This window comes from Myotis brandtii, unplaced genomic scaffold (assembly GCF_000412655.1).
Source record: "Myotis brandtii unplaced genomic scaffold, ASM41265v1 scaffold850, whole genome shotgun sequence".
In the NCBI taxonomy this organism is placed as follows: Eukaryota; Metazoa; Chordata; class Mammalia; order Chiroptera; family Vespertilionidae; genus Myotis; species Myotis brandtii.
The window spans coordinates 832,274-854,338 of NW_005371455.1; the positions used below are offsets into that span (position 1 = coordinate 832,274).

The following is a 22,065-nucleotide window of genomic DNA, read 5'->3' on the forward strand; positions in this document are numbered from 1 at the left end:
TTCAAGAAGCTTTGTTATTTTTATAATCTTTCATCTTCTTTTCTATGATGTGTCTCTGTTTATTTAGAATTTCTTTAATTGTGTTAAGCACTGTTTTAAAGGATTTCTTTTTTATATAATTGTTACACACTTTGTTAATTTATTCCTAAGTATTATATTTTGGGATCTATAAATCTCATTTTTCAAGTATTTATAATACATGCAAATTTATTTTTGTCTATAAGCTATATTCTTTAAACTTATTAAATTTACTTATGGTATCTAGTAACTTTAGAGATTGCTTAAACTTTTCTATCTACATAATCATGTTAACTGCAAAGAGACTATTTTACTTTTTCCATTCAAAAATGAAAGTATGACTATAATTTCTTTGTGTCACCTTATGATACAGTTGATGAGATGGAAATCCTTGCATTTTTCCCAACTTAGGGAAAAACATTTAGTTTTTCACCATCAGCTAGATGGTAACTCTAAATTCTTGTGGATAACCTTTACCAGATTGAGGATTTTATCTCCTATTCCTAATTTTCAGAAAGATTATATCATGAACATATATTAATTTTTGTCAAATGCCTATTATATAATAATGTGTTCTTTTCTCCTTTGTTTTATTTTATGGCGGATTACGTGATTTTTCCAAATGTTAATCAAACCTTGCATTCCTAAGATAAACCCTGGCTTTTGATGTATTTTTCTCTTTTACATATTGCTCAATTTGACTATTTCTTAAAGATTTTTGTGTCTGAGTGGAAGAGAATATTGACTTGCAGTTCTCTTTGGTATCTTTTAAAGATTATGCTATTAATATAAAGCTGGTCTCCTAAAATGAGTTAGAATATGGCCCCTTCTTGTATATTTTAAAGAGTTTGTGTAGGATTGGTAACATTTCATCCTTAATTGTTTAATAGAACTCATTAGTGAAGGTTTCTAGACTTGGAGTATTGTTTGTAGGAAGTGTGTTTATTCAATTACAAATTCAAATTCTTTAGGTCATATGGCAGTATTCAGATTTTGTAAAGTTTTTGTCAGCTTCAGTGAATTTGTATCTTCCAGGGAATTTGTTGTTTTAACAAAATTATTAGCATAAAATTGTTTATAGTGCCACACTATTTTAATTTTGTAAGATCTGTAATAATGCCCTTCTGTCATTATTGACATTGGTATTTTATTATTTTTTATTCTCTTTATAAATCTAGCTACAGTTTAATCCATTGTTGTTATTGTTTTTCAAATAACCAGTTTTGGGTTTTTTTGGGGTGTTTTTACTCTATTTGTATATTTGTTTAATTTCATTGGTTTCTGATTTTATGGTTCTTTTTCTCCCACTTTCCTTACCTTGAATTTAGTATTTTAATCTTTTCCTAATTTCTTAAATATGAATTTAAATCAATGATTTTAAATCTTTTCAAATGTATTTGTAAGTATACACTATCTTTTCTGCATTGTTTGAACTGCATCATACAAATCTCGACTGTTATTTTAGTAACATTCAATAGAAAAATATACATTTTCTCGTAACCATTTTATTTTCTTTAGCCCATAAGTAATTTGGAAGTGTATTAAGTGCTAAATATTTGGTAATTTCCAAGGTATCTTTTTATTATTCATTTATTTAGTATAGTTTGCATGTGATAAGAAGAAAACTTTGTATGATTTCTCTTAATTTTATGATCTTTTTTTTTAATAACCCAGAATATGGTCTAATTTGGTGAATACATTCCATGTGCACTTGAAAAAAATGAATAATCTGCAGTTTGGTGGAATGTTCTTTAAAAGTCAATTAGGTCAAGTTTACTGGTAGTATCGTTAAACCCTATCCTTACTGATTTTGCCATCTACATTGTCCCATTAAGTTTTAAAATATCTAACAATTATTTGTCCATTTCTTCTCTTAGTTTTTTTTTTTTAAAATATATATTTTATTGATTTTTCACAGAGAGGAAGGGAGAGGGAAAGAGAGTTAGAAACATCGATGAGAGAGAAACATCGACCAGCTGCCTCCTGCACACCCCCTACTGGGGATGTGCCTGCAACCAAGGTACATGCCCTTGACTAGAATCGAACCTGGGACCCTTCAGTCCGCAGGCCGACACTCTATCCACTGAGCCAAACCGGTTAGGGCTCTTCTCTTAGTTTTATCAGTGTTTTGTTTCATGTATTTTGAAGGTCTGTAATTAATATCATACATATTTAGTTTTTTTCTTATTTTCTTGCTGAATTTATTTTGTTATTACTAAGTGTTCTTTTTTTACTCCCTGGTAACCTTTTATTCTAAAATGTTCTTTTTCTGATATTAATATAGCCCGTTCAGCTTCTTAAAAATTAATGTTAGCATATATAATCCTTTTACTTCTCACATATATACAAATTTATATATTTTTTTTAAAAAGTGGATTTAGGCTCTGGCCAGTTTGGCTCAGTGAATAGAGCATCAGCCTGTGGACTGAGGGGTCCCAGGTTCAATTCCGGTCAAGGGCATGTGCCTTGGTTGCGGGCACATCCCCAGTGGGATGTGTGCAGGAGGCAGCTGATTGATGTTTCTGACTCTCTATCCCTCTCCCTTCCTCTCTATAAAAAGTCAATAAAAATATTTTTTAAAGAAATGGATTTAGTTGTCTTGCTTTTTTTCTCCCATCTAACAGTTTTGACCATTCACTTAACAATATGTAGGCTATATTTAATGTAATCATTGATATGCTTTTGTCTAGGCCTCTCATTTTTATATTTGCATTCTACTTGTCTCATCTTTTTTTGTTTTATATCCCCTTTTGCCTTTTTTGATTAATTGAGCATTTTTATATTTCATTTTGTCTCCTCTCTAAAAAACTTTTAGTGGTTGCTCTAAGTTTACAAAATAAGCTTTTAACTTATCTGTCTACTTTGACTATTCTACTTTTCAAGTAGTATAAGAAACATAGTAAGTATATTTCAATTTTTCCCCTAGTTAGTCCTATTTTTGTCACATATTACTTTTCTATATTATAAACACCTCAGTACATTATTATTTTGCTTTAGTCAGTTATATTTTACTATTTCATTAATGATGGGAATTTTTTTTATAATATCCACACATACCATTTCTAGCATCCTTTCTTCTTTTACAGGGATCTGAGTTTCCATTGGCTCACGTTTTATTCAAAATGAAAAAAAGAATTATTTGACATATTCCTAATCCAGAATTATGGTGACAGATTCTCCTATACTTGTATATTACTCAGCAAAGATTCAATGGGAACTTTATGTATAATTCTAAGACTTTCTCTGTGCAGTTATATCTTCCCCAATACTGTGCCTTGGATAGCTGTCATTCTACCAGAAGTTGGACCTTTGATCCTTATTTTAATAGTATTACTCTGCTCTGATTAGGCCTCCCCTCTCTACACCAAAATAGAGTAAGCACCTTCAGACATAAAGCCAGGGCTGACCCTCATGTTTCCTTCTCTTGGGGTTCATGACACTGAGCTTCCTGTTGTCCAATGTCTGCTTCATTTGTTTCACTCATTTGTCCAGTTTTCGATTTTCTTTCAATAGGTGGGCAAGTTCTCTATTAGTAACACGACCATAGTCAGAAATAGAAATTTCTATAGATCACTTTCAAAATGTATTTTCAAAAATCACCTTCTCTCTGTTGTTTTTTTTAAATATTAAGGTTTAATTTTATTTATGAGAGAACTATTTTTGAATTTTACTAGTATCTGTAAAACTGCATTGTGAATAAGTATTTCTGAAAACTCAGTGAGGGTTTTTTTAACTGCAGTTTATTTTTGAGTTAAAGTGTCTGTATAGTCTTGGGCAGATAAAAAGGGATTAAGTGTTTAATGGAGAGAGAGGAGTAGGTACATTCAGAGGCATCAGTGATTTTATACATATAGCCACAAGATTAATAGTCCTTATACAGTAGTTAATGTATTCTGTGCTTATTGATTTGCTTGACCAGTATTTACACAAGGGGCATAACAAATACAACAGCCAAGAAAACAATATATCATTGTGTCATCTATTTATGCATCGACCCCCAGATGCAGAACGGGTGACAAAGTAGGCATACTAAAAGAGAAATCTACTGTGTCAAGAATTTTATATCTTCTTGCTCTAGTATGTGCAGAGGTAGGGTACCCCTGTATAAAGTTTAACTGTGTTGTATGATTTCAAACAGGTCTTTATGTTACATTTAAATTCAAAATATCACATACTGGCCTTGTCTGGTTCAACTCAGTGTTAAGAGTGTTGGCCTACAGACTGAAGGGTCATGGGTTCAATTCCCAGTTCAATCCCTGGCTCGGTAGGCACAGGAGTGGGAGACAGCCAATCAGTGTGTTGCTCTCACATCAGTGTATCTCCCTCTCTCCCCCCCTCTGCCCCCCTCTCCCTCCCTCTCTCCCCTTTTTTCCCTTCCCCTCTCTCTAAAATCAATAAAAATATTCTCAGGTGAGGATTAAAAAGGCAAAATGAAACAGAAGAGGTTACTTTTAATCATTAATTTTATTTAGAACAATAATACATCCTGAATTTCAAAACTAACTGCCTAAGTGTGAGTGGGGGGGAAATAGGCTTAATTCAGACAACTATATAAGTACTGTTTAAGAATAGATTTTATAGCAAACTAGATAAGTTATGAATATGATCATCATAAAAAACAACAACAATACAAACTGTGACTGAATCTATGTAAATAAAATAGTTACACTACAGTAAACAATATTCCTGTTCTTTTCTTTTCTTGTCAAAACCATATGTAGATAATTCTATTTTTATGACTATGATTTTTTTTCCTGTTGAGAGATAAGGAGGTTGAATAATCTAAAAATTATGTTTTGTAATCAGATCTAGACTGACTTATGAGAATTAAAAAACTGAGTAATAGTTTTCTGGCCTCTGAAGGGAATTTTAATGAAATATTTGCTTAATATTTGCTTAATATTTGCAGAAGAAGATTATATATTAATAACTAATTTTTTTCTCAAGATTCCCACTTGAGAGAGTGTCATTTACTGCTTTGATAAGCTGCTTAGGATAGAGTAGCAGCTTATCAAAGCATTTCATCCTAGTAGATAGAGTATTCTTCATAGGGATGCTTTTATTTGCCAGACTCTGTCAAATACTCTATCTTATTATATATACATTTGGTGTCTTTTCAGTGACCTTTATGATTAGGGCCCTGATTTGGTATCTAGTCTTTTATTCAGGTGGGTACTCCTTATAAGGAATAATTGGAAAAATTAGAAGCTTTTAGTTTAAAATAATTTATTTTACCAATCAGAAAACACATTGTAACTCTTCAAATACTTTGAGTTTCTCGGGGAAGACTGGAAGATAAATTTTACACGTACCACAAGGTTTAAAAGTAGGGTGGACTTATATGCCTAATAAAGTTGAAGTGTTCAGAACCCAAAGCAGCTTCAGCAGGCCTGATTTTAAAGGGGCACATTTTATGGATGAGGTCCAAAGAACTATATGAACCAAGTTCATAGACTGAGTGAAGGGTCCTCTCCTTGAGGTGATTTCCCCCTGCCTCCCCACAAAACACACACACACACACACACACACACACACACACACACACACACACACACATCTCCATTTAGACCAATGGAAATGGAAAAATTGAACCTTTAATATCAAACTTAAAAATAAGAGATACAAATCCTTGGACTCAAATGTCCCACCAGAGAACTGAAGATGAAAGCCAGCAGAAAGAAAAAGAAGACTCAAAGGCCAGAACCTCAACCAAGAAGTAGGTTCAGATTCAGGAGGACTTACCACCAAATGCCAGGACTGCCAGAGGAGACAGTGAGAACAAGGGTCTCTTGCACATACCTTGCATGAATTCTTGGTGACATGGGATTGGAGGACAGTCACTCTGGATTCCATTCCTGATCACCACATGTTAACCAAGACAACTCCACAAACAACTGTATTGTGCTTACAGGGGGGAAAGAGGAGTGGAGGGAAGTAGAAGAAGGTAAAGGAGGGATAAATGAGGATGGAAAGAAACTTGACTTTGGATGGTGAATACACAATACAATATACAGATGATGTATTATAGAATTTTACACCTGAAACCTATATAATTTTATTAACCAATGTCACTCCAATAAATTCAAGGGAAAAATAAAGAAGGTTTAGGCTGTAATCTATACTAGTATATATAAAAATCCAGAAACCGGAAAGCTATAACCACCGGCGGCTATGACGCCCACTGCGGCCAGTGAACCAGCGGATAGGGGTGGGAAGTGGGGGGAGGGCTGGCCAACCTCCTGCAGCCCTGTCCCTCCCTCCAGCCAGCTCCACCCCAGATTGGCTCTCCTACTCCGATCTGGGGCAGGGCCAGCCAGCCAACCTCCCACAGACCCTCCCCCAGCCACTGACCCCTGATTGGCCCCCCCACCCCAATTGGGGGCGGGGCCTGCCAGCCAACTTCCCGCCATCTCCTCCCAACAGGCCTGGCCCCAATTTGCTGATTGGGGCTGGGCCAGCCGGACCTCACCCTTGCACGAATTCATGCACTGGGCCTCTAGTAAGGAATAAAAAGCATTTATTTGAACAAAGGATTGCAATCCAAGAGATACAGATTGGGGTAACCACTCAAACTGTGTCTGGGGAGAACAAAGTTCCAGATATGCCTCTATAGTAAGCACAAAAGTTCAAGAGGCCCAATCTTAGTTGGGTCTTATGTATGCAAATGTAAGATATTGGCTGGTGAACCAGATTGGCTCTTTTCAAGATGAAAAGTACAGATGGTTTGGTTGCCATGATGAGGAAATGTGTAGGTTGTCTCACAGCTGGCTTGATAGTTCATAGGTATGACGTCAAACCTTTTCTGAACTTCTGTCTCCATGTTAGTTCCCTTGACATAAATTATTCTTTTGTGGCAATTTCCATTTACCATACCCACAGTGACCTGAATGATGCTGTGTGAAACAAGGCAATCCCTGAAGATTACATATTGTATGATCCTATTTACATGACATTCTTCAAATGACAAAATCATAAAAAGACCATTTTGGTTATGGAGGGGTTGGGAGCTGGAGGGAAGAGGATTTGGCTACAAAATGACAACCTGAGCAATTCTTATAGTAAAGGAAATGTTCTGTATTTTGACTATATTAATGTCAATATCCTCATTGTCATATAGTTTGCAGGGTTTACCATTAAGAGAAACATGGAAAAGAGCACATGATACATTTTTATTATTTCATTTAATCTCATGTGAACCTATAATTATCTCCAAATTAAGAAAAAAAAAGTGTATTGAGCCCTAACCAGTTTGGCTCAGTGGATAGAGTGTTGGCCTGTGGACTGAAAGGTCCCAGGTTCGATTCCAGTCAAGGGCATGTACCTTGGTTGCGGGCACATCCCCAGTAGGAGATGTGCAGGAGGCAGCTGATCGATGTCTCTCTCTCATTGATGTTTCTAACTCTCTATCTTTCTCCCTTCCTCTCTGTAAAAAATCAATAAAATATATATTTTTTAAAAAGTGTATTGAAAGGGAGAAGCCAGATTGCAGTGGGTTGTAAAGTTAAGAGGGTGTAGGAAATTGAATATTGGGAAATATTATGTTGTCACCTAAAGCAAGTATGGTACTTATTGGTTAAATTTACAGGCTTTTCTTCCTTTCACACTACTTAGATGTAGTTATTCATCCTGACTCAGTGCTCAGTTCTATGTTCTCCAGACAGTTTTCCTGAGAAGCTCACATTTTCATGGTTTTAACTGCATATATATTAATAACTTCCAAATTGACATTGTCAGCCCTTTCTCCTCAAACTTCAAGTTCATGCAGTCTGTGGCTTACGAGATATACTCATGGATGTTCTGCAGACACCTTACAGTTCTCACTTTTACTCTTTTTTTCCAATTTGTGTCACCACCATCCAACAGTTCAGCCTAATTAGTAACCTGGGAATTATTCTTGACTCCAGGAAAACTTTCAGACCCCTTGCTATTCAAGCACCAAGTTTAGACACTTCATTTTCACATCTATTTTTGCCTTGTTCAGGTTCTCATATTTCTCTCCTACAGACTACTGCTATATTCTCCTATCTGGTTTCCATGCCTTCAGATTTTCCCACTTCAAATTAATCCTTAGCACATCTTCTAGAGTTTTCTAAATTGCAAACTTTCTAAGTCATTCTCACAGAACGTTTAAGATCCTTGTCAAAATGTATAGATAGCCCTCTACCATATGGTCACTTTTACTTCTCCAGTCTCAATTCAGGTCTTTCTCTGCCAGGAACTTTATGCTCCAGTAATATTTAAATTGCAGATAATTGTCCTATATCATACTTCATGCCTTTTGTTGGAATGACCCTCTGCTAGCAAGATTCTATATATTTTCATACCCAACTTTCCCACAGAAACCACTCCCTTCTCCTCTCTCTTTACTTACAGTTCAATATTTAAAGATCACATTGAGTGTCATTTCCTTTTATTGACCTTAAACAATTGCATAGTTGTTCCCTTCAGCACTCTGTATATGTCTTTATTATGGCCTTTCTATAGATACCAGTTATGTATCAGGTTTCTCCATTAGACTGGGAGATATTCAAGGGCAGGAAATATGTCCACAACTCCAGGGTAACGATGTGAAGTGGATGTAGAACTTTGAAAAACTATCTCAGCTTTTATTTTACAAAGGCAATCTCTTATAAACTCTCAGAGCTCAAAATATGAGGAAGATGTGAACTTGTCATTCATTAACTCAAGCATTCATTTCTTTAACTCAGTAGTTCTCAACCTTCTGGCCCTTTGAATACAGTTCCTCATGTTGTGACCCAACCATAAAATTATTTTCATTGCTACTTCATAACTGCAATGTTGCTACTGTTATGAATCGTCATGTAAATATCTGATATGCAGGATGGTCTTAGGTGACCCCTGTGAAAGGGTCATTCGACCACCAAAGGAGTCACGACCCACAGGTTGAGAACCGCTGGTTTAACCAAAATGTTCTGACCACCAACCACTGTGTTGGGGCTAGGAATTCAATGATGAGAAATCATGCTTTATGTTCTCAAGAAGCTTATAATTAAGCATAATTTCACTCTGCGAGATATACAATGAAAAAGATATAATTCTAGAATAAACTTCACAGATCAGTACAATGATTGGGGAAGACACTACTGGTGATACTACTGAAAGCCAAAGACCCAAAAGTCACAGTTAGCCAAGGGTCAGTCCCACCAAGATAAGGATCCTAATGCAGATGCAATATCAAGTGCAGAAATTCGTATCTGGGACTAGTGTGGTGGGAGGAATTAAGAGTTGAGTTTAGGCAAAAGAATACAGGGTGAATGACTAAAAAATAAATGCTGACATGCATGACTTGATAAAGGGAATAAAATGTGGGATGTAGGTGGTGCTAATTCTGAAGACACAGCAGATGACTTGCCACACTGTATCCTTAGACAATCTTACCTGCCCCTATTTCAGTAAGACTTGAACTCACTGAGTATGGGAGATTTTGGTCTCTGTTGTTTACAGTATCTTTCTTATGGGGTGCAGCTTTCTCCCAACAACCAGATGAGTCTATAGACACTATCAATCCTGACTACGTTGTTAAAATAAAAAAACAAGCAAAACCTTTGGGTATCTCCTTCCAGTTTTGCACCATCAGCAAGTTCTATAGCTTCTTCTGTAGAATAAGAATATCAAGAACCTCTTCTTTCTTAGATTCTTTCAAATCCCTTTGTGAGGAGCAAGATCAGGTGAATCACAAAGATAGAGTGAAGGGGTTGGGTTCAAGCTACCTGGTCTCCTCAAGATTGGTATACATCCGTCTTCTTGGATCCTCTTCTACTTTAATGTAATTAGGAATCCTTATAGTAATTTCTGTCTCACCCCAGCTTCCATATAGATTCTAGTCTTCCTTAGAAGATTGCTCTCATTCTTTTCTTGTTTTATTCTTTTTGAAGAAGCTATTGTTTCCCAGAATTGTCTTCCTTGCTGCTCTGTTTGAGCTACAATATTTGAGCCTCATGATTATGCATTTGTTATAACACAACAAAAGTGATAAGAAAAACAATTAGGAAATAATCAGCCAAAGAATTATGACCCCATTCTCATGTTTAAAGAGACTGAGACTCTGGAAGTGACAGAATTAATTTGAAATCATTTTATTAATCAATCTTCATTCAACAAATATGTATAACTATGTGGCAGACATTGTTAGGTTCTTGATTCCTGCCTCTGTGGACCTATTAGCCTAGTGGGCTCTGACCACCCAACTATAAACTACCTCTTACTTCTAAGTCATTTACATTCAGGGGCCACAGAGCAACCTACCATTATCTAGGGGATGAGCACACTTCTGGGTTTATTGCGTCTCACTCTTGCCTTGATGCTCACAGTTTAGGCTTTTCCTGTTAAGATTTTCAACACCTTCATCAGTTAATTTGGTCATTCCCTTCTGCATCTCATTACATAAAGATAATTCCAGCTGAGATAAAGCAGGTAGCACTAGCAATACTTACCAATATACTATCTGCCTAAGTAGAGTTTATAATCTCACTGCTATAATTCCAGAATCTGATATACTTCAGAATGAATTAGAATATCACAATGTCCAAAAGTCCTTAGCTCTGCCTTAACCCTTGCCTTATTGGTCTAACTATAGTGGTCGGCAAACTGCGGCTCGCGAGCCACATGCGGCTCTTTGGCCCCTTGAGTGTGGCTCTTCCACAAAATACCGACTTCTGCGCATGGGCCACGAAGTTTCAATCGCACTGTATGTGCGCTTGAAATACTGCATGTGGTATTTTGTGGAAGAGCCACACTCAAGGGGCCAAAGAGCCACATGTGGCTCACGAGCTGCAATTTGCCGACCACTGGTCTAACACATTCTCCCTTGGGTTTTTGCTTTGTATGCTTTGCACTTTAGTTCATTGTAAAAGCAGTAAATACCCTGACTTGGTTGGTTTGGTGTGATCCCATGCACCCAAAGGTATGTCCAAGTTGGGGGTTTGGTCCCCAGTCAGGGTGTGTGCTGGAGGCAACCAATCAATGTTTCTCTCTGGCGTTGATGTTTCTCTTCCTCTCTCCCCCTCTCCCTTCCTCTCTCTAAAATCAATAAAAACATATTTTAAAAATAAGTAAATAAATGAAAGCAGGAGGGTGCTTTCCTGAACTTCAGTTAATTTGCATAAGGCCCTAATAGTCTTCCAAACTCTTGCCAACTTTATCCCCAGGAGAGCTATTGACCCTTCCTCACATTCTCTCACCAGCTTACTAGAGTTCTCCTTTCAGTGAATCTATCCCCTGAAACACCACTCTGCAGCCCATCACTGGCTTCCACCCACCTGTTCCCGGTAATCCCATGATCTGTAGCCCTGCCACTATGCCCAGACAAGTGCTCTGAATTTTGCCAAGATCTTACATGCCTCCAAAAAAATTATGATGTGCAGATGGTTCAAGGGTGTGTTGATATTGCCATCTTGTTTTAGTATTTCTTTCCAAAGGACAGCAGAAATTTTCAAAATTAAGCAGTGGTACAATGAATTTAAATAATTTACAGGTATTTTTAATGCTGGAGGAAAGAAACATAATGATCTGATTAAATCTTCCCCTAAGAAATCATTCTGTTGAGTTCATCCAAATAGCAGGATGTGCTTTTAATTATTATAATGGAACATAATTGTCACTAAACTGAGGAGTTAATTATTCTGAAAATAATTGTGTCATTCTTCTACAAGCAAAATCATACAAAAATGTATTTTCTGGTTTTGAGTGTTGAATAAGAGCAACGTGGCCAATGTATTTACTCATGTGAAACTTAAGCAATAGTCACTTGTGATTCGCCCAATTTTCTCCCACGAGTTGGATTTGCAATTTTAAACTTGCAAATTAAATGGAGGCTGCATTATTTCTCTAATGGGAAATGCAAAATTTTTACAGACGTGACTCGAATTTGGCATTTGCCATTTACCTTAAATGCCACCCTTCTGTTGGAACATTGTTATGGCTCCCATTGAAGCTTTCTAGATGTTTGCCTTGTTATTTCATGACCCTAAATCCATGGGATAATTTCCAGAAAATACAGCAGAGACCCAAAGATATAAAATTATCCAACATTCAATTATCCTCAAATGAAGACCAAAATGTGTCCCTGGAGAAAAATTGTGAATATACTCTAGAGTTAAGATTGAATTAATGGCTCCCAGAGAATGATCTAAGGAGAGTCGTAGGAAAAAATGATGGAATAAAAATAATTAGTAGCTTAACTCTACCCCTCTCTTTGGAACTTACTTCAATTAATTTAGGCATCATTCCATACCTTGTTTCTAGGTTTCTTTGGCTTAAGCTATCTTAACTAGCCCCACCACCATCCACACAACCACCTTCACACAGGTCATATTCTGGGGCCTTGGACCCCTTTTCCTTCAATGTTAGCATGTTAATGAATCCTGTTCTCTCGTGAAACTTGTTTTCTGAGCACTTGATTTCATTAGAGCCATTAGCATGACTTGCTATCATGAAATTCTTTTGACTTAAAATGAATCTTCAACTGCCAGATAAGTGTTAAAAATCAAGATACTTTGAAATTGGTCCCAACAAATGTGATCAACAAATGGTCTCCTTCAGAGATCAGAGAGACAGATAAGCTGAGTGAGATTTGAGCTTTAGGTGAGGAGTCAATTAAAGATTAAGTGAATGTAAAATTCCTATTGGCCTCCTCTGATATTAGTATTTGCTGCTGTTGAAAAAGGCCACAGACTCAGAATTTTAAAACAAGATGCTACTGTATCTAAGAATTGCAATACGGGAAGGAATAAGGGTTTAGGAACTACTACACATTAAAATTATAGACTATCTTTCATACCTGATTCTAGCCTAATATTTGCCTGGTGTTTAGCATGAAGTAAAATCCTCATGACACTCATGTGGTAAAGGTAAGAGAATGTAGCACTCAACAGGGCAGTGTGAGTGGCCAGAGAAGAGGAAATGCAGGGAGAATTTTGTCATGGAAACTCAGGAAGTAGAGTATTTTCAGAAAGAGGGAGAGGTCAACTATATCAAATGTTGTTCAGAATTAAATGAACTAAGGATAGAAAAGTGCTCATTGAATTCAACAACCTGTATGTCACTGGTGACTTTAACAAGACTTGATTTAGTGGAAAGATGAAGATAGAAACCAAATTAGAAGGGCAAGGAGCATAAGATGAAGACATAATATAGACAGGAAAAATTTTTAAAAAAATGGGTAGGGGAGAAAGATGAAAGGTTTGGGTTTTATTTGTGTGTTTTGTTTTTATATTATGTTGGCGAAATGAAGACATAATATAGACAGGAAAAATTAAAAAAAAATATGGGGTAGGGGAGAAAGATGAAAGGTTTGGCTTTTATTTGTGTGTTTTGTTTTTATATTATGTTGGCGAGAATTACCTATGCTTAAAAATAACAATTCAGCTGATAGGAAGTGGTTACATATACAAGAGAAAGAGAGAGGATTAAGCACCAGGGCACAGTCTCTGAGCAGGCTAGCATTCATGGGACCAAAGCAGAGATATGAGGATTGGCCCTAGATTATAGCGGCAATTCTGTCATTCACTCTTAAGGAGAACCCCAGAGGTCAGTAGTTCCATTCTCACAGTGAGACCTGCTTCTCTCTTCCTAAAATACCCACAGCATATTCAAGTTTTATTCCTAGGAGCCTTTTTCCAATTTGATATGGGATTTACAGTGATGAGAAACCTGAAACTCCACCTGCTACCAGATAGAAAGGCAAACTTGACACAATCCTGAAAGTGTACAGCACATCCCCTGTGGAATGTTCCTAACCACCAGTGACAGCTTGTGGTTACATTGCTTACATGTCCTCCTCCTGAGACCTGGGGCCTGCGTTACTTAGTATTGAGAATAGAAAAAAACAAGGCTGAGATATATTCTTTTTTTTATGAATAAATATTTATTGTGAAAATAGGTGAAGTAAAACATGACAGAAATACAAGGAAAAACAGAATTCATTAATCAAAATGGGAGCTTTTTAAATACTTTTTTCAATAAATAGTAGAAAAACAGACAAAAATCATTAAAGATATAGGAACTTTGAATAACAAAGATATCACAGATTGGGTATCTCTATTCAAATGTTAGCACATACCCAATTTTTTAAAAATGTTGTTGGGGTGACATTAGTCAACATGAACATATAGATTTCATGTGTGGATTATTACTTTACAAAATCTGTATGTAAGACCATGTGCCCACCACCCCAAATCAAATCTTCTCCTGTCACCTCATATTAGGACCTCTTTCTCCCCATCCCCCTCTCTCTGGCAACCGCCACACTGCTGTTTGTGTTCATAAGTTTCAGTTTTATTTTCCACATATGAGTGAAATCATACAGTTCTTACCTTTTTCTGTTTGACTTATTTTACTTCGCATAATGATCTCAAGGTTCATCCATGTTGTTGTAAATGGCTCTATGTCATCCCTTCTTATGGCCGTGTAGTACTCCATTGTGTATAAATACCACATCTTCTTCATCCAGTCCTCTATCATTGGTCACTTTGGCTGTTTCCAACTCTTAGCCACTGTGAATAATGCTGCAGTTAACATAGGGGTGCATATATCTTTGCGTATAAGTGATTTCGAGTTTTTCGGGTATATACCCAGGAGTGGGATTGTTGGGTTGTATGGTAGCTCTGTTTTTAATGCTTTGAGGAATTGCCAGACTGCTTTCCATAATGGTTGCACCAGTCTACATTCCCACCAGCAGTGAATGAGGGTTCCTTTTTTCCAACAACCTCTCCAACACTTGTTGCTTATCTTTTTGATAATGGCCACTCTAACTGGTGTAAGGTATCTCATTGTAGTTTTAATTTGCATTTTCCTGATTGCCAGTGAGATTGAATATCTTTTCATATATCTATTGGCTGTTTGTATGTCTTCTTGGGAGAGGTGTATTTTCAAGTCCTCTGCCCAATTTTTGATTGGATTGGTTATTTGGTGTTGAGTTTTATGAGTTCTTTATACATTTTGGAAATTAAACTTTTGTCAGAGCTACTATTTGAAAATATCATCTCCCATCTGATTGGCTGCCTGTTTGTTTTGTTGACAGAGAAGTAGGCAAGAATTCCTACTTTGCCATTGAGGAGAGGATTTCAGGCAGGTGTCACGGTCAGAATCCATAAGTGTTCAAATGCCATGCCCCTCTCTTCTATTAAAGGACAATTTCTGAGAACCTGGGTTATAGGAACGAGGCAAAATCCAAGAATTAATACAGGAATGCAAGGCTATGCTGGAAGCAGCATACGGCTGGACTAGGGTCACTTATAAACAAGAGTCAGGTGGCACGGGACCTAAGGGGAAAATCTGGGCAGAGGGAGATGGTCACTGTATTGAAACAGAGGCAGGCATATAGGATCCCTAGGAGCTGTAAATTCTTCATAAATTAATAAGATAAAACATTGCCTTGACTTCATTAATATTAGTGATAATAATAGCTAACATTTGTTGAAAGCTTAGTATGTGCATGAATTTTTAAAATTTAAACCGCACAGCAATTCTATAAGGTATGTTCCAATTTAATTGTCATTTTACAGGTGAATAAGCAGAAGCTTAGAGAACTTGATTTGCCCAAGGTCATACAGCAAGTTGCTGAACCAAAATGTGAATCTAGGCTATCTGAGTTCAAAGCCTACATTCCTGACAACTAACTTCTTAAATATGTCACAGGGAAACATCTATAATTGCCATACCAGGGAAAACACACACACACACCCTTCCATAGAAACTACAACTAGAAACTAAACTTACAAAGTAAACTCTCTACTTAATGCATGTAACTAAGTTAACTGTACTAGTAAACTAAAGTGTTCTTTTTTAAATTTAATTTCAATATTGTTTTATTTTTTGGTATACCACTGTTTGGGGGAAGATGACCATTTAGGAGATAGGATTAGAGAAGAACATGGATCCTTGAACTAAAAGCAGAACAAAATATGATATGAATATTATTTTGGTTTTGGTATCTGAATACTGCCGGCCTCATAAAATGAATTTGTGCCCTAACCAGTTTGGCTCAGTGGATAGAGCGTTGGCCTGCGGACTGAAGGGTCCCAGGTTCGATTCTGGTCAAGGGCATGTACCTTGGTTGCAGGCACATCCCCAGTAAGGGGTGTGCAGGAGGCAGCTGATCGATGTTTCTCTCTCATCGATGTTTCTAACACTCTATCCCTCTCCTTTCCTCTCTGTAAAAAATCAATAAAATATTTTTTAAAAAAGAAAAAATAATAATTTGTGAGTGTTCCCTCCTCTTTCATTTTTGGAAGAATTTGAGAAGTGTTGGTATTAATTCTTCTTTAGATGTTTGGTAAAATTTACCAGTGAAGCCATCTGGTACTGGACTTTTCTTTACTGGGAGCTTTTCTGTATTACTGATTCAATTTCCTTATCAGCAATTGGTCTATACAAATTTTCTATCTTGCCTGTCAGTTTTGGTAAGTTGCATGTTTCTAAGATTTGTTGTTGTTGTTTATTTCCTCTAGGATTTCCAGTTTGTTGCAGTGTAACTGTTCATAGTAGCCCCTTATGATCCTTTGTATTTCTGTGGTAATGTCTCCTTTTTTAATTTATAATTTTGTTGATTTAACTCCTCTTTTTCCTTGGTTAGTCTAGCTATGGGTTTGCCAATTTTTCTCATTTTTTTAAAAAAACAACTTTTATTATATTTAATCTTTTATAGTTTTCTGTTCCCTATTTAATTTATTTCTGGTCTAATCTTTGTGATTTTCCTTGTTTTCTGCCAACTTGGGGCTCAGTTTGTTACTTTTCTAGTTTCTTAAGTCATAGAGTTAGATTGTTGTGGGGGATAGAGTTAGGTTTGTTGTTTGTTGCTTCTTAATATAAGTACTTATTGCTATGAATTGCTTTTGCTTCATCCCTTAAGTCCTGGTATTGTGTTTCCATTTTAATTTGTCTCAAGAAAAGTTTTTACTTCCCCTTTAAGTACTTCTTTGATCCATTAGTTGTTCAGGAGAGTGTGATTTCATTTTAATGTGTTCACAATATTTTTAAGTTTTCCCTCTTGTTATTGCTTTATAGTTTTATGCCATTATGGTCAGAGAAGACCATTGGTATTATTTAAATCTTAAATTTGGTAAGACTTGTTTTGTGGCCTAACATAAGATTTATCTTATAAAGTGTTCCATCTGGACTTGAGATAAATGTGTATTTGGCTGTTGAATAGAATGTTCTGTATATATCTATTAGGTTGATATGGTTTATAGTGTTGTCAGCTGTGTCCTTATTGATTCTCTTGCTGAATGATCCACTCATGTTGAGAGTATGTTATTAAAGTCCCCATCTCTTATTGTACTGTGGCTTATTTCTCCTTTAGTTCTGTTTAGATTTGCTCTTATATATTTAGCAAAAGATAGGTAAATAAATATGTGCAATTATTATATCTTCTCGATCCCCTTGTCATTATGTAATGCCATTCTTCATACCTTTTTGCCATTTTTAATTTAAAGTCTATCTTGTCTGAAATAAGTATAGCAATTCCTGCTTTTTTTCTTGATTACCATTAGCTTGAAAGGACTTTGTCCTTTCACTCTCAGGTTGTGTCTTTAAGGCTGTGTCTCTTGTAAGCAGTGTATCATTGGATCTTGTTTTTCTAAATGCGTTTAGACATTCTATGGCCTTTGAATAGCAAATTTAATATATTTACATTTAAATAATTATTAATAGGTAAGTACTCATTATTGCCATTTTTAATTGTTTCTGGTTGTTTTGTAGATCATATTTGCTTGTTTTACATACTGCTCTCTTTTTTGTGTTTCAATATCTTTTAGTATCATATTTAACTTCTTTACCATGTTATTTTTTGTAATTACTACAGGTTTTTCCTTTGTGTTTCCTCTAATTGTTACATAAAATATCTTAAAATTATAGCCCCCTGGTTGAAGACATTTTCAGCTATATTTCTTTGAATAAACTTTCTGCTCCTTTTTTTTTCTTTTTCTGGGAAATTGGTCTGTTTAATAGTGTCCTATAAATCACTTCATCTCTCTCACTTTCTTTTTTCTTTTTTTTTTCTCTCTCTAAGTGGATGAATTCCACTGCCCTGTCTTCAGGTCACTGATCATTTCTTTTGCTTAATCTAGTCTGCTATTGAATCCTTCTACTGCATTTTTCAATCAGTTATTATATGCTTCAGCTCTATGATTTCTGTTTGATACTATTTTATATTTTCTGTATCTTTGTTAAAATCCTCTTTCTTTATCTCTTTCATTGGTCTTCTGATTTCATTGGACATGTTTATGGCCATTTTGAACTCTCTATTGAATAAATAACTTTTTTTCAATCACAAATTGAGATTGGTTTTGAAGATTTATCTTATTCTTTGTTTGGAATATGTTCCCTCATTTCTTTCTTTCTTTGGCTCTCTTTATTGGCTTCTGCACATTACATAAAATAGCTACCTCTCCTGGTCTTGACAGACTGGTCTTGTGTAGAAGATAAGCCTTGGCAATCAGCCTGGCCTGAGTTCCTTTTGTCTTTCGAATCTTTGTGATTGTCCATGAAACCATCTTTTTCTTAGTGGTTCCCAGTAGTTGAGGGTACCAAGACCCATCAGTGTCCCCAACTGGAAGATGTCCAATGTTCAGGCTGATGAGAAATCAGAACGTCAGCAGTAGCTGAGAGATATATAGTTAAACTCCTTCTAGTAAAAATCTGCAAAATGGGCGTTTTTGCCTGCTCTTTCTGTGCTAAGCCTGGATGTATATCCATTGAGGGGTGCTATTGTGCCCATTTTAAAACTGCCTCTTTGTTTGCTACGGTTGTGTGGCACTTGTGAATATGATAAGCTCTATTGGGATCAGATCCAGGCAGTCTAGGGGCCTATCCTTTGGGAAGAAGCCACAAAAGTTGGGGTGTCCTATGTGTTTAAAGCTTCCTGCAGAGACATGCGGGCAGCCTGGTTTTATCATTAGAGTGAACTGAAGCAGAAGGCAAGGAAGTGCCCATTGGTTTCCCCAATCTCCAGGGAGGGTTGCAGGCAGAACTTAGATGTGTACTGATGGGCTCTCGTAAAGAATACAGGTTGTAAAGTATGCAGCTAAACCCCTTTCAGTGGACAGCTGGGAGATGGGCAATTTTGCCAACTGAGCCATGGGGAGATGGCTATAGCAAGTGCTTGTGCACATGCCCGGGAAGTTTGCTTTAGTCCTATGGGTCTCATGGACACAAGCCTGTTTGGTTTTCAGATCTAAGTGTTTTGGGGGCCTGTTCATCAAGAGGGAGTCTTAAAAGTTGAGCCTCTATATGTGTGGCCCAAACCCTTTGTTCCTCAGGGAGAAGTTGGGAGCTGGGGATTCCTTCCTGATTGTATGGCACTTTACCTGGGGTGGAGTTTATGGAGAGTGTGTCTCAGCCTTTCCTACCCTTATCAATCCGAGTACTTTCTTAGTTGCTCTATGTGTAGGAGTCACCCAGTTAGTTTCTGGATTTATATCAGAGGGAATTGCTCTGAGTATAGCTGCACATTTGGTGCATTTATGGGAGGAGGGAAGTGCAGGAGACTCCTTTATTGCAATCTTGGTCCCTTCTTCCTGCAGATTATACTTTACTTTTAAACAATCAGTGCATTGGCTTTCTAATGTCCTCCTAAAAATATGAACTCCTCTCCTGGCTTTTAATGCTATATTCTAATAGATCACATCCACATTTTAACTTGTTGTTTTTTTTTAAACCAGCTACTTTATTTATACTTAACTTCTCATGATCCAAACATAATCTCTTCCTTTCTGCACTTTCTAACCTGTTGTTTTCTCTTCTGGAAAGTTATTTCTCTCTTGGCCTCCTTGTCGCTCTATTATACCCCAAGAAATTCTCCACAAAAACCTTTCTGACTTTCTTTTTTATACTTCAGCTTGAAACTACTAAAGCACTTACTATTTGACTGGTACAGTTTTGTTTTCCCTTAAAATCATTTCAAGACTAAATTTTCAATGAGTGTATGTGTGTGGGAGGGGAGGTGTCCTACACCACACCAAGCAATTATTTGGACACTGGCTGGATAGCTGGGTATCCCACAGTTCCACTCTTCATAATTCAGTTCGGACACTCTCTAGAGATAGCATTAGATCCCACAAGTTAAAGGTTTCAGTCCTACAAGACTGTGCTCTCCCTTCTGCCATTTCATAGGCCAATTACAAATTCAGGTTATTACTTGTACCTTTGGCTATAAATCAGAGTTTCACACAACCCTTTCCTTGGGTTTGATTAATTTGTTGGAGCTGCTCATAAAACTCACATACTTTACTTACTAGATCACTGGTTTATTATTAAAGGACATAACTCAGAAATAGCCAGATGGAAGGAGACACATAGGACAAGGTATGGGGAATTGGCACAGAGCTTCCATGCTCTTTCTAAGTGCACCTTCTCCCCAAATCTCCACATATTTCCCAATGTGGAAACTCTTTGAACCCAGTCCTTTAGGTTATAATGGAGGCTTTATTATGTAGGCATAACAGATTAAATCATTGGCCATGGTTGATTGATTTGGCCTCTAGACCCTGTCCTATCCCAGGAGGTTAGGATCTGGAACTGAAAGTTCCAGTCCTCTAATCATATAGTTGGTTCTCCTGGAAACCAGTCCCCATCCTTAGGTAAAGTCCAAAAGTCTCTTATTCACATCACAAGAGACAGCTTTGTAACTCCACTTATTAAATTCCAAGGGTTTTAGGAGCTCTGTGCCAGAAATGGGGACAAAGACCAAATATATATTTCTTATTATAAATCATAATAGCCTACCCCTAAATTATACTCTTTGTTGAGTTCTTTTCTTTCTTTTTTACATAAGTACTATCCTCTTAGATTATTATTTCTATAAGATTAGTAAATTTTTCATTTTCTTTCCTATATTTTATACCTAGCCATGTCTTGGGTAACAGGCTTATTACTGAATTTACATGAAACAGTCATGAGTTTGAATTATGGCTTGTCTAAATTCAGCTATGAGGGCTTGGATAAGCTTTAAACTTTTATAAGCCTCAGTCATTACCTGTAGGGGGATGTCAAAAACATTTTTTAAGGTTTGTTATCAGCACCCTGACAGCAAGAACATTGTCCATTCTAGTCCACTGCTTCAAACCAGTGTGCACAAAAAAAACAATATTTGGTAAACAGTCTAAAGGTCAAGATAATATAAAATGATGTTTATCAAATTTATAGATAGCACATAGTAGAAACTCAATATGTGTTCAGATCCCAGAAGTATTTATTTGTCAATTAGCTTTGCCATTAGCTTAGGCAAGATTCAGTGATTTAAATCTCTCTCAACTGCAAAGGCAATAACAACAGCTTCCTCACTGAACATCACAAGGCACATGGACGATGACAAGAATGGTGGGACTCACAAGAAAGGTGCTAGGTAGGTCATAAGGGTGTCTTACAAAGAAGCTATTTGTTACTCTTGTCCTATCTATAAATAAAAGGTGATGTGGATCACAATGCAAAATGGCACTTCATCTCCTAGTGCTCATGATTTATGGAGTTCTCACATTCTAAAAGAATATTTAATAGCTTCTTTTAAATAAATGGAGTTTGTCGTTTTTTTAATTTCTGAATTTTGGCTTTAGAAGTTTCACAATGTTCTCATTGGCTTAGTTGCCCTGGTAGAATTTCAACAAGCCCTCTGGAGTGTAGAAAGCAGCATAACCAGACTTCTTGGACTTTGTGCCAGGGGAGTTATTAATAAAGTTTTGGAAGACATTTATATTGGCCCTCCAGTTACCCTTATATCCTTAAATGCCTTCCTGACATTGCAAGGCACAACTGGTTCTCCAGAAGCTTTGTGTTCATTGTAGGTTGAGAAAGAGATTGTTGGAATTGCGGTAACATTACAGGCTCTTGAGAGAGTCTGAAACATGATAGAAAAAGTGACAAATATCAAAAGCCTGGGCTTTGGCACCAGACCAACTTGTACTTGAATACTGGTCTTTCAGTCATCAACTGTGATTTTGCAAACCACTTATCTGTTGAGCCTCCTTGTCTTCTGTAGAATAAGAATAAACAGTAACTGAATGTCAGGTTTGTTATCAAATTACAGGGAATGAA

At 36.6% G+C, this 22,065-nt stretch overlaps 1 pseudogene; it reads left to right on the plus strand.

The window, feature by feature from the left end:
* LOC102239586 overlaps positions 1 to 15,656 on the plus strand; it is a 196,623-nt pseudogene extending 180,967 nt beyond the window's left edge.
* The last annotated feature ends 6,409 nt before the right edge of the window (positions 15,657 to 22,065 follow it).